We start from the raw sequence: 10702 nt of genomic DNA, 5'->3' as shown, positions 1-10702 counted from the left end.
GGCGGAGCGTTCAGCAGCTTCTGAGGCCACAGCCTCCTCAATGGCTTTCTGTAGCGTGAGGTCTGGCTTGGCGAGGAGACGCCGTTGCAGATGGATGTCCCGGACCCCGCAGACGATTCGATCCATCAAGGCATCGTCTAAGTCTCGGAACTCACAGTGCATTGCAGCCTGTCGCAGGGCGGTGGTGTAGTTGTTGATTGACTCCCCCTCTGCCTGGTTCCGGTGGTAGAACGCATGGCGGGCAGCAATCTTGGACGGCTTTGGTGCGTAGTGGTTGCGGAGCTTCTCTTGGATCGTGTCCCATGGTGTTGCCTGGACTGCTTCAGGCGCAACCAATGCTCGGGCTGTCTCAAACACCTCAGGCCCACAGAGGCTGAGGAATAGGCCCCGCTTCCGATCCTTTGATACTGCTGTCAGCTCGTTGGCTTGGAGGTAGCAGTCGAACCGAGCGAGGTAGGAGTCCCATGATTCAGAGGCTGGCACAAACGGCGGTAGAGGCACAAGTGAAGCCATGATTCCGATGCCGGCGTGAAGGGCGATGGATGGAACACAGTGCTCTTAGCCAGAACAGTCAGCTCTGAATTGGTTCTGTCCAGTGATTTCGCTCAGTGATTTCGCTCTGTGATTCAGCTCAGTGATTCAGCTCAGTTCAGAGGCTGGCCACATCTGGCTGTGCTCTGATGTCCATCGATCCCACCTTCGTCGCCAGTGTTAAGTTGTGGGTTGACATAGCAGACGGCACAGCGATTTCTCCAAGTAGCTCTTTATTTTGTAAGCTGGAATAGAACTAACTGCAAACAGCTCAGCCGGCCTGCTTTTATAGGCAGCCGGCTGTCAACATTGTAGCAACAACAGCCCAGAGTTCCCGCCTAAAATAACTGACGTGGACCTGAGTGAAAACTATCTACAGACCTGAGTGAAAACTATATACAGTATCCCCCTGCTGGCCCAGGGTGAAACTTCACTACATAACACCACCAGTCAAGTTAAAGAGCTTTCCTTAGCTGGTGGGCCTCGCAAATCTCTTGCTCTCACTTCATCACACCAGTAGCAGGCTAGATGGATGGTTATTATTCCTGAAAGCCAATGAACGCTGGGCATAAGCTCTCATTTAAAAGCATCTGCGCATCTATGACAAAAAAGGCAGAACATCTCCATGTTCTACATTCCTCCTCCTTTGGGTGTGGTTTTTTAAGGGGGGGTGAGCTTTGCGCAGAGGTGGCGTCAATAATACATTTCTGCCATTTAATATTTTATTGATGATTTGACTTCTGCAGCTTGCTGTTCCCATTTCAAGGCTGCTGATTGTTTCTGATTAAAGTTTTATGCCTGACAGGAGAAGCCTCCTCACTACACGGGAGATGCTTCTGGTCCCCCCCCCCCTACAGAGCAGCGGGAAGGAATTGCTGGCCACCGTACAACAAACTATTACTTAAGCATGGTGTGGAAAATGAAGAGGAGATCGTGAGGAGGAAGGGCTTGAGCAAGATTCTGAGCCCTGAGTGCCTCAGCTGGCTCCTTCCTGAGGTATTCTGTGGCAGCAAGCCCAACTGCGCTTCTCCATGTGGGCATCGGCCACAGCAGTCGAGGTGCTCCAGCGCAACACTTTACTTGCAGTCCATGATGCGCTCATCCTTAGTTTCCATCGATTGTTGATTCTAGAAACCCCAATGGAACAAGCCATTGACAACATTTGAAAAAGTTCTACGGGGTGTTCAGAACTTCCCATAATACAGGCCTCTCCTCTCCACTTTGCCTCTTGGTCAAAATTTGTGACTTCAGTAGAAGCTGTAGTCTAATTAACGGGTCAGAGGACCAGCAGCTCCAAGCCATACTTGTTTAAGCAACTCGCAAATCGCAGATTAAAATTTCAAAGCCTGGTAAGGCAGAGGATTTAATTGACTGAGGCTAAGAGCCAGGGTGCTTTGGGTTAGACATGAGCAGAATGCCCTTGGCTGTTCAGTGCTAGTAATCACAAGGGAAAGGAGACAAGACTCCACAAGAGCCCCTACAAGTCATTGTTATTAGCAAATGTTATTGGTGGGAAGGCTGGTAGCTGATAAACGTGCCTCACCCCCGCCATCTTTCTACACTGGGCCAAGTATTGGGATGAATGCTCAGCCAAAAACGAGAAAGGCCTAGTGCTGCAGAACGGTTATGCTTCAAGCTTTCTACTTCTGTCACACAGTTCCTAAGAGGGGTGGGGCTTGCCTCTTGCCTCCTAGCATGGAAATTTGTTCAGGCAAAGCAACAGTCCGCCTGTTTGGAACTCAGCACTGAAGCAACACAATTTCCCCAAAATCCTGCCCTAGATTTGTGAAGGCCCTAATAAGCAACATCAGATTAATACTTTTCTTCATCCTGGAAACTCAATGGTAATATAGGTATTTACAGCCACATACGTAACTATGACAAAGCCTTGTATCATTATTTTTCTGTTAGGACTCAAATGGACTATGCTCTGAAAAATCATTCCCATTTTTTAACACATTATTTTCCTCACAAGTTTTAACACCCACAATTTCCAGTTTGAGATAGTTCTGCTTCCTTCATATTTGAGAATTCAACCTCATAGTTATTTAACGAATAGCTATTTATATATGCAGTCATTGCTGCATATATATCTTGTGCAAATTCCATGTGCGAGTCTTCCCTGTGAGACATTTTGATCCCACTTGACCAGCCATACCTGGAAATAATCATGCATACAGCTAGCTGGCATCTAAATACATCCTCTGGGATACATGACGTCTGGACAAAAAGATGACATCCTTGGATGGTGGACGGATATATCTTGACAAAGAACTGTGAGCTACATAGCCCATTCTAACAAGCTTTAACTTCCCAAATCTTGTGAGCAGGAAGTACAAAGGCTGCTGCAGCATTCTAGAAGATGAACCCTTGCGTAAAGGAAACTGGGTTGGCAACTGCAAGTGGTGCAGGAAGGACACCTCTCGTGGGCCCTCTCCCGTCACCATACTTGCTTCACAGTGGTCAATTAAGTCCATGCCCAGCAAAGTGGTCCCCTCCAGTGGTTTTTGGACTCCAATCCCCATCAGCGCTCAGCACCACAACCATTGGTCAGGATTAATGGGAGCTATACTCCAAAACATCTGGAGGTTACCAAGTTGGGGTAATGGCTAGATGCCATTTAGTTTATTATTTTATTTTTGCTTTGTTTTGCCCCCCCTTTCTTTCTCACCTAAATCCCTTTTGGGAATGAACCAAGATTTCTTCACAAAAGCATGTAAGGATACTGTTTGCTGACAGCAGGGTGCAGCCACGAACTTGCCCCTGACGGGTTCCTTTGGAAGGAATCATGGCCAAAGCAGGAGATAAGTTTACTTCTGCTTTCATAACTGGATTCCCTCCTGCTACAAGAAGCTTAATAATTTGTACAGAGTCAGCATCTGATTTTAGCTTCTGCGCTGCCCCAAAGATACCAGGAAGAACACAGATGGAGCCTGAGGACATTTTTATGTATGTGAAGGAGGGAGTATGGGGAATGGAGGGGGGTGTCTCCTCTTCAAAAGCCATTCCTTATTCAAAGAAAAAAAATTTTTTAATGAACAAGCAAAGGGCTGCTCTCTTTACACAGAGTAGAATTTTCATAGTCCAAGCTGGGATTTCAAATCATCTCTTTGTGGGCATCATCAGGCATCCCGACAAAGAACAGCTGAGCAGCAACATCACATGGGTGGATATGTTGTATTTCCAATAGCTGATGAAGTCATACCAGAGGGGTAAGGTCACCAGTTTGGTTGTTTTTTAGTTTTGTTTTTTAAGATGGCAAACATCAGTTCCTAGCAGCATTAGTAAGCTTATTTCAGATTCGATCAGACTTCAGAGTCACTTTCTATTGTGCTCGATGCTTTCCTAGTAAACAATGCAGTAAGCTGCGCATTTCATGGAAGCAGTGAGCAACGCATTATGCCAGCATTACTAAACACAATGTGGAGATATGGCGGGGTGGGGAAGAGAGGGCCAACAACTCTCCCTACACATCACAGAGGGAAATCTAGCCAATGGGAGAGAAGAACCCTACAGAGAACAACCCATGCTATAAAGTGTGGTGGTTGCCTGATGTTGCTTGCTCTTTATGTGGAGGTGGCCAGTTTCCTCTTCCTGCAGCAGCTAGAAAAATTTGAAAACGGAAGTTCAAGAGCAGGAACAAGTTCTTTTCCAACTCACCCAGCTTAATCCTCCTCCCTCGCCAGCTGGGCACCTCCATGTATTACATACCTGCCATTTCTGCAAGGTCCAGAACTCAAAATACTGGGTAAAAATTGAGGCCACAATCAAAGGAGAAACTGTGGCCCTCCAGATGCTGTTGGCCTTCTATCAGCCTCAGCCAGCCAGCAGGGATGATGGGTGTTGTAGTCCCGCAACATCTGGAAGACCAGAGAGCGCCCACCCCGGCCAAGAATGTGTGTCTTGGCCTTCCCTTGTAATGTAGGACAAACCAAAACTATGTAGCAGCAGTGCAAATTTCTGTATGTTGGGTTTCTTGCAGCCAGCTTTCCCAAGTCTTCTTTCAGGAATTGCCTGTTACATAAATCTAAGGTCTAAAGTACAGGAAGAGACCTGACTGACTCCAGCACCTTTCCAGGTGATGTGCAAACAGGAGTTTTTTATATACTAGAAGGTGCTGCTTTAGCCAAGAGGGCTCATCATCTTCGGGCAGATGGCTTGCAAGCAAGTTAAACAAGAGCATTTCAATCAGGGAAGACTCAGTAACACACAATACAAGCCTGTTATCTCTGCCGCTGCCTTGTGTCAACACACCCACACACACCAGGCCATCCAGATAAGCAAAGCTGCTCTCAAATAGTCTCATGCTTAGGGTACTGCAAATGAGTCAAGCAGTGTAACTTCAAAACCCAACAAATCCGTAAGGGCACATGTCCTATGCAACAGACACTTAATAGCAGGGAGACAAGAGTTTAGGATTCGCCTTATTATTTTTTCAGTGGCTCTTGTTCTGTATCAAAAGATTCTGGCTGTTTCTGGATGAGCAAGTTCTCTATCCCAGTGGAATTTCCTGCCAACTGATTTTAAGAAGCATTATGTAAGCCTCTGCTTACATTGATGTGAAAGTAACATGTGCTCTTCCGGTGCTTCAGAAACATACTGCTCTCAGCCCCAAATGCTATTTACATTCTTCTAGGATCCCACTGGCATAGTCAAGAGACTCTGGCGCACATTAGAAGCAGGGCTGGGTGTCTCAACCTGCCTTCTCCAAAAGGAAAAAAGGAAGAATCATAATAAATCAGAGTACAGTGGTAGCTCGGGTTACAGACGCTTCAGGTTACAGACTCCACTGGCCCAGAAATAGTACCTCGGGTTAAGAACTTTGCTTCAGGGTGAGAACAGAAATTGCGCAGCACTGGCAGTGGGAGGCCCCATTAGCTAAAGTGGTACCTCAGGTTAGGAACAGTTTCAGGTTAAGAACGGACCTCCAGAATGAATTAAGTTCTTAACCCGAGGTACCACTGTATCTTAGTCAAAAGCATTCTTAAGAAGTTAAATGGCCTTCACTGGCAATTCTTACAGCACTACAGTACCATTGTGCCTATTTCTCTGATCGAATAGTGTTATGCATCAGAACATAATGGCCTGATGGATCAGGCCAATATCCTGTTGCCTGTGGGAAACCAGCAAGCAGGAGCCAGGCACAAGAGCACTCTTCCCTCCTATGGTTTCTGACTCCTGGTATTCAGAACTTTACTGCCTCAGACACTAGAGGCAGAGCACAGCCATTGTAGCTAGGAGCCATTGATAGCCTTATCTCCATGAATTTGTCTAATCTTTTAAAGCCATCCAAGTAGGTGGCCACCAATGCTTGGAGAGGTATTATCACCTGTCCTGAACCTTCCAAAATTCCGATTCATGAGATGTCCCCGAGTTCTAGTGTTAAGGAGGCAGACTTTTCTTCATGCTCTTTCTCCAAGCCATGCACAATTCCTTGCATGCATGCATGCAAGTCACCATTTCCGTGCCTTTTCTCTAAAAGGTCCTGAATGCTTTCCTCATAGAGAATTGCTCCGTCCCCTTGAATCACAGGACCTCTCATCTTTTTACACAACTAAGCTTACCTCAGGAGTCTTTTTGAAAGTCCAAGTATACTCTGCAAGCTGAAACAACTATCAGTATACTTAAAACTCCCAAATAACTTATAATCGGTTGTGAGACAGGACTCGCCCTTGCAGAAGTTATGCTGGCTGTGTAAGCAAGACTTGTTCTCCTATGTGCTTGGTTATTTTATATTTAGCAAAACTTTACAGCACTTGAGCATCTGATCTTGTATTTTTTTTTTAATGCAGCGCCTTCATACTTTGCTTAAGTAGCTTGCATTTGAATTCTGGGATCTTTGCTTTCATAGTCACATGTTTTAATCATGCACGACCATGGATCTCAATTCTCAGTATGTATGTACTGGTAGCAAAGCAAGAATTAAGATAATTTGACTTTTAACCCATATCAAAATGGAAATACCTGAAAGTTACCATTTAAGATTCATGCCCTATGTTTGGGGGGGGGGGGAGATTCACAACAAATAAATTGATTTTTCTCATCAGAAATGTGCACAGTTTGCATTGTTTAGCATTAAAGGTCCTCTTGAGATCTCTAGGGTCCATAGTCTTGATGAGGAGTAATATTTCTTATTGTTCCTGTACATATCTACAGGTCAGCTCATTTTGAGTAACTGAGGATTATCAAATGTGGCTCATAGTAAAGCATATTTCCACCCCAAAAGTAACACACACACACATTTTGGTTGCAAATGTTTACTGATTTAACAATATGACAAAGATGAAGTGATAAATGATATTTGCCAATGCCAACAACCAGTGGCGTAGCGTGGGTTGTCAGCACCTGGGGCAAGGCAAGTAATTTGCGCCCCCTAACCCTGGATTTGCGCCCCCTAACCCTATCCCTAACCCTAACCCCCAGATGTTGCGCCCGGTGCGGCCGGCACCCCCTGCACCCCCCACGCTACGCCACTGCCAACAACCTTCCAGTAGATTATATGAATTTCTTATGTTATATAATGCTTTACAAACTCTTATTCAGCCTTGCCACAAACCTGCATTAGGTCATAATTATTCCCATTTTACAGATAAGCATACGAGTTCGTGAGCCATTGCAATGGGAAATTTACTGGTGGGGTACACTGAAAAAAGTAAATTTTCCTTATAGTGAATGTGATGCTATATAAAATCTTGCTTATTTTGAGCAGTATCGTATAGGTAATTTACACACAGTTGTAAAGTTGAGAGCGAACAACAAACTGTAGGTAAGTTGATTGTTGGTGGCTAATGGATCCGTTTTGTTCGAAGAAGTCATCCACTTTCATTTAGAGGATCACGTTAATACATAATGAATATTTCTCTAGGTTTCATCACTAAAGCTGGTTCTCACATTCACATACATCACTTGATTACTGACAGCTGAATATGTAAACCAGTTCCACTGACTTCTTTTAAAATGAGGTGATAAAATTATTTCATGTCTTCGATTGCTCATTCACACATGCTATTTGATCTTCCAGTATATCAACTGAGGAGCATGCCTGGATGAGTGTGCCTGCCTGCCTATAAGACAGAAGTATATGTGTGCTGTCAAGGGAATTGGTAACAAGCAAAGCTGGCTGGCCATTTCATCTATGTTGTTGGTACTGCAGAAGACACATCTCTCTAGGAAATTCCCTCTAGCTTACTTAGTTCAAAACCTCTCTGATGAATAAGACACCCAGTGAATTGCAATGAGGTGTACATTGTAAGGTGTACTGGAGCACTCCCAGAGTCTGGAGGAGCACAGCACACAAACCAAAGACAACCTAAGAACATTCATCAACCAACAGCTGTCAGTATCGCTTTCCTTTCTGTCTGGGCATCTGAATTAAACTAAGGCAACTATGTTGTTAACCTAACCTACAGAGGCCAGGTAGATCTGTGTTACAATCAGAAGCTGCAAAGTATATGTAAGGAAATAATATCTATTTTGGCAATACACATTCCACAAATCATGCTAGCAAGACGTTGAGCACTACCATAGCTCTTTGGGCTAGTACACAATTAATATTTGAAGCAGTTTTATGGTTCCACATTTGTATAGCTGGGGAGGCATATATAGCATCTCCTTTAGTGTTTGCATACTGCTTTGTCAGTAACTACACCTTCATTTTCCTGGAACCTCACTGTGAAAATAAACACATCTGAACAATGAGCCAATGCAACACAGTGGATTGCTTGACTACCTAGGGAAATTTGGGTCCAAATTCCAGTTGTCACCATGGATTCCTTAGGTATCACTGCCAAGAGTATCTCCCTCACAATTTTAGTTGGGAAGGAGTGCAATGACCTGCTTAATAAGATTGTGATTAGGAGGAACAGAATAATGATTGTACAACATTGCACATAAAACTAGTGTTACACAGAACAGAAGTGATACAAAACCACGGTAATCTGACAGTTTTTACATCATGAACAGAATGACCTACAAGGAAATTTTAACCCTTCCTTCAAGCAAAATTATTTCATAGCCAGACATAAAAAAGTAATAATTTGGCCATCCTAGATTCCTTCCACTTGACACAAATGGTAAAATGATAGTCAACTGTTAATGCCACATTTTCACTATTCACAGGTTGTGTTTTCACCTCTTTAAATGTTATACCATAACCATCCCAGGTGCCGTGGGAGAAGACACCCCCCAAGGGCATTTGCCTACTCCACCTTGCTCTGTGTTTAGACTATGATGCAGCCCCACAGATATCCTCCGAGCTTGCTCAACTATTTTCTTTACTGTCCTTTTCTCTGCTCTCTAGGGAAACAGGGCCTTGACAGTTTCGGGGGGGGGGGGGGGAATCAGTGTGCATCCCCCACATGCCCTTTTGAAGAGGAAACTCCCCTCTTCTCTTTCTTGAAGCAGCAGCAACAGCTATGGAGTAGCAGGGAAAGTAAGAGTGGGTGAAGCTGTTCCCAATATTGATGAAATTGAAAAAGCTTTTCCTCCCATCACTTTTCTGCAGGGAAAATGTAAAAAATGTGAAATGGCAGATTGAAAAACAAAAAAAGCTCTTCAGGTAGAACACCTCTTCGCAGGTTTCATGAAAATGAAAGAAGCCTGAAATGCAGTTGTAAATATACTTTCCTGCATGGCCAATCAGTTTAAAACCCTGACAGTGCACATAAAACTGCATTTCTGCCTTTCATGCAGGAGAGAGGTTTGTAAGTGTTTGTTTTCCTACATTTATATCCTGCCTTTCATCCATTATGGAATTCAAGGTGGCACACAGATAGCTCTGTGGGAGAGGGTCACTCATCCATCTGACCTAGATCAGATCAGCTTCAGCAATGCGGTGGTCTCATGTGCCAAGGACTTTTAAGTGGTCCATGTGTCTGAGATTACAGGCCATTGCTTAACCCCTTGCCATGTCCTGATCTGCACCTACAGGACAAGCAAGCGGAGAAAGGAGCAAGAAACCACAAAGATCTCAGAGGAAGGGGGAGGGAGAGAATGGTTGCAACTGATGCTCAAAAGATCAGAGAGCGCCCCTCACACTTGTAATTTCTCAACTGCCTGACTCACTCACCCATTACTATACCGTGACAGGAGGCAGATTCTTTGGTTCAATACAATCTCCACTAAGCAACTTTTTAGAAGTGTATAATTTTATTTTATTTTGGCAAGGGTGTTCAATCCCTTAGACTCTCCATCATACATTTACCCACATGGCTCTCTACTTCATTCTGTATGCATTCCACTTCATTGATTTTATGGGAAAACCCAAGAGACTCCAAGTCAAGTAGTATTTGCCAACTGCACGCCTTCCCGAGGGAAAGCACAACCTATTTAATAGCAGATCCAACACATTTTATTTTGAGTCTTCCATACATCCTCAAAGGAAGGAACATACATGCCCATGAGTGTGCAAACGTCAACTCTGCTCTTCTGCAACCGCCATGGACGTGCAAGCTTGTTAGTGGTTGATGTCCAGCTCTTGAAGGAGTCTTTTCTCCAACTGCACTCAGACTGGAAGAAGTCACCAGGCTCCAATGCGTTGTTTCTTCTTAGGGAAGGGGCAGGAGGTAGCAGGAGGAGACATAGTGATGCCCGAAAAGCAGGTTAGCCGCTGTCACACGCACAGTGGGGGCACTAGCAGCACAATGTGCGTTAGTCAGTGGCTCACCTGCTTCTGGAGAGTTAGACCAACCACAGGCAGGCTGGCTCTTCTAAGATGTCAGCAACAGAAACCCCACTACCACCACCCCTGCCCCTACCAACATGGATCTGAAATACACAAGAAATAGATCAGCAGCAGAGTCACCACCAGCACTCCCTAAGCCCCGATATATTCGGCCACACTACTTCCCTTATTTCAACACATACAAAAATAAGCCCATAAAGCTTCTGTTTCAACACCCCTGGGCCATTCCAGCATGTGCAAGACAGATGCAGAGCACACCAGAGGGACTTTCTACAACACAGGGCAAGGCGTCAGCTGCAAGCATTTTGAAGTCTCTCCCTTTGGCCACTTTTTGCTTAATTCTGTACTGCACTTGCCCAACACAAAACAACATGTCAACTTGGAAGAAACAGGTCAGTGCAGTCAGACCCCCCCCCCAGCTAATTCGCAGGAAAAAAAAGGAAGAGATCTTGCTGTAGAAGTTGGAGCAACAAGGAAGTTCCGTTTCCA

Source organism: Podarcis cretensis, assembly GCF_951804945.1.
Source record: "Podarcis cretensis genome assembly, chromosome: 1".
NCBI lineage: Eukaryota > Metazoa > Chordata > Lepidosauria > Squamata > Lacertidae > Podarcis > Podarcis cretensis.
The sequence above is the reverse complement of the archived record's forward strand: the minus strand, read 5'-3'. Positions refer to the sequence as shown.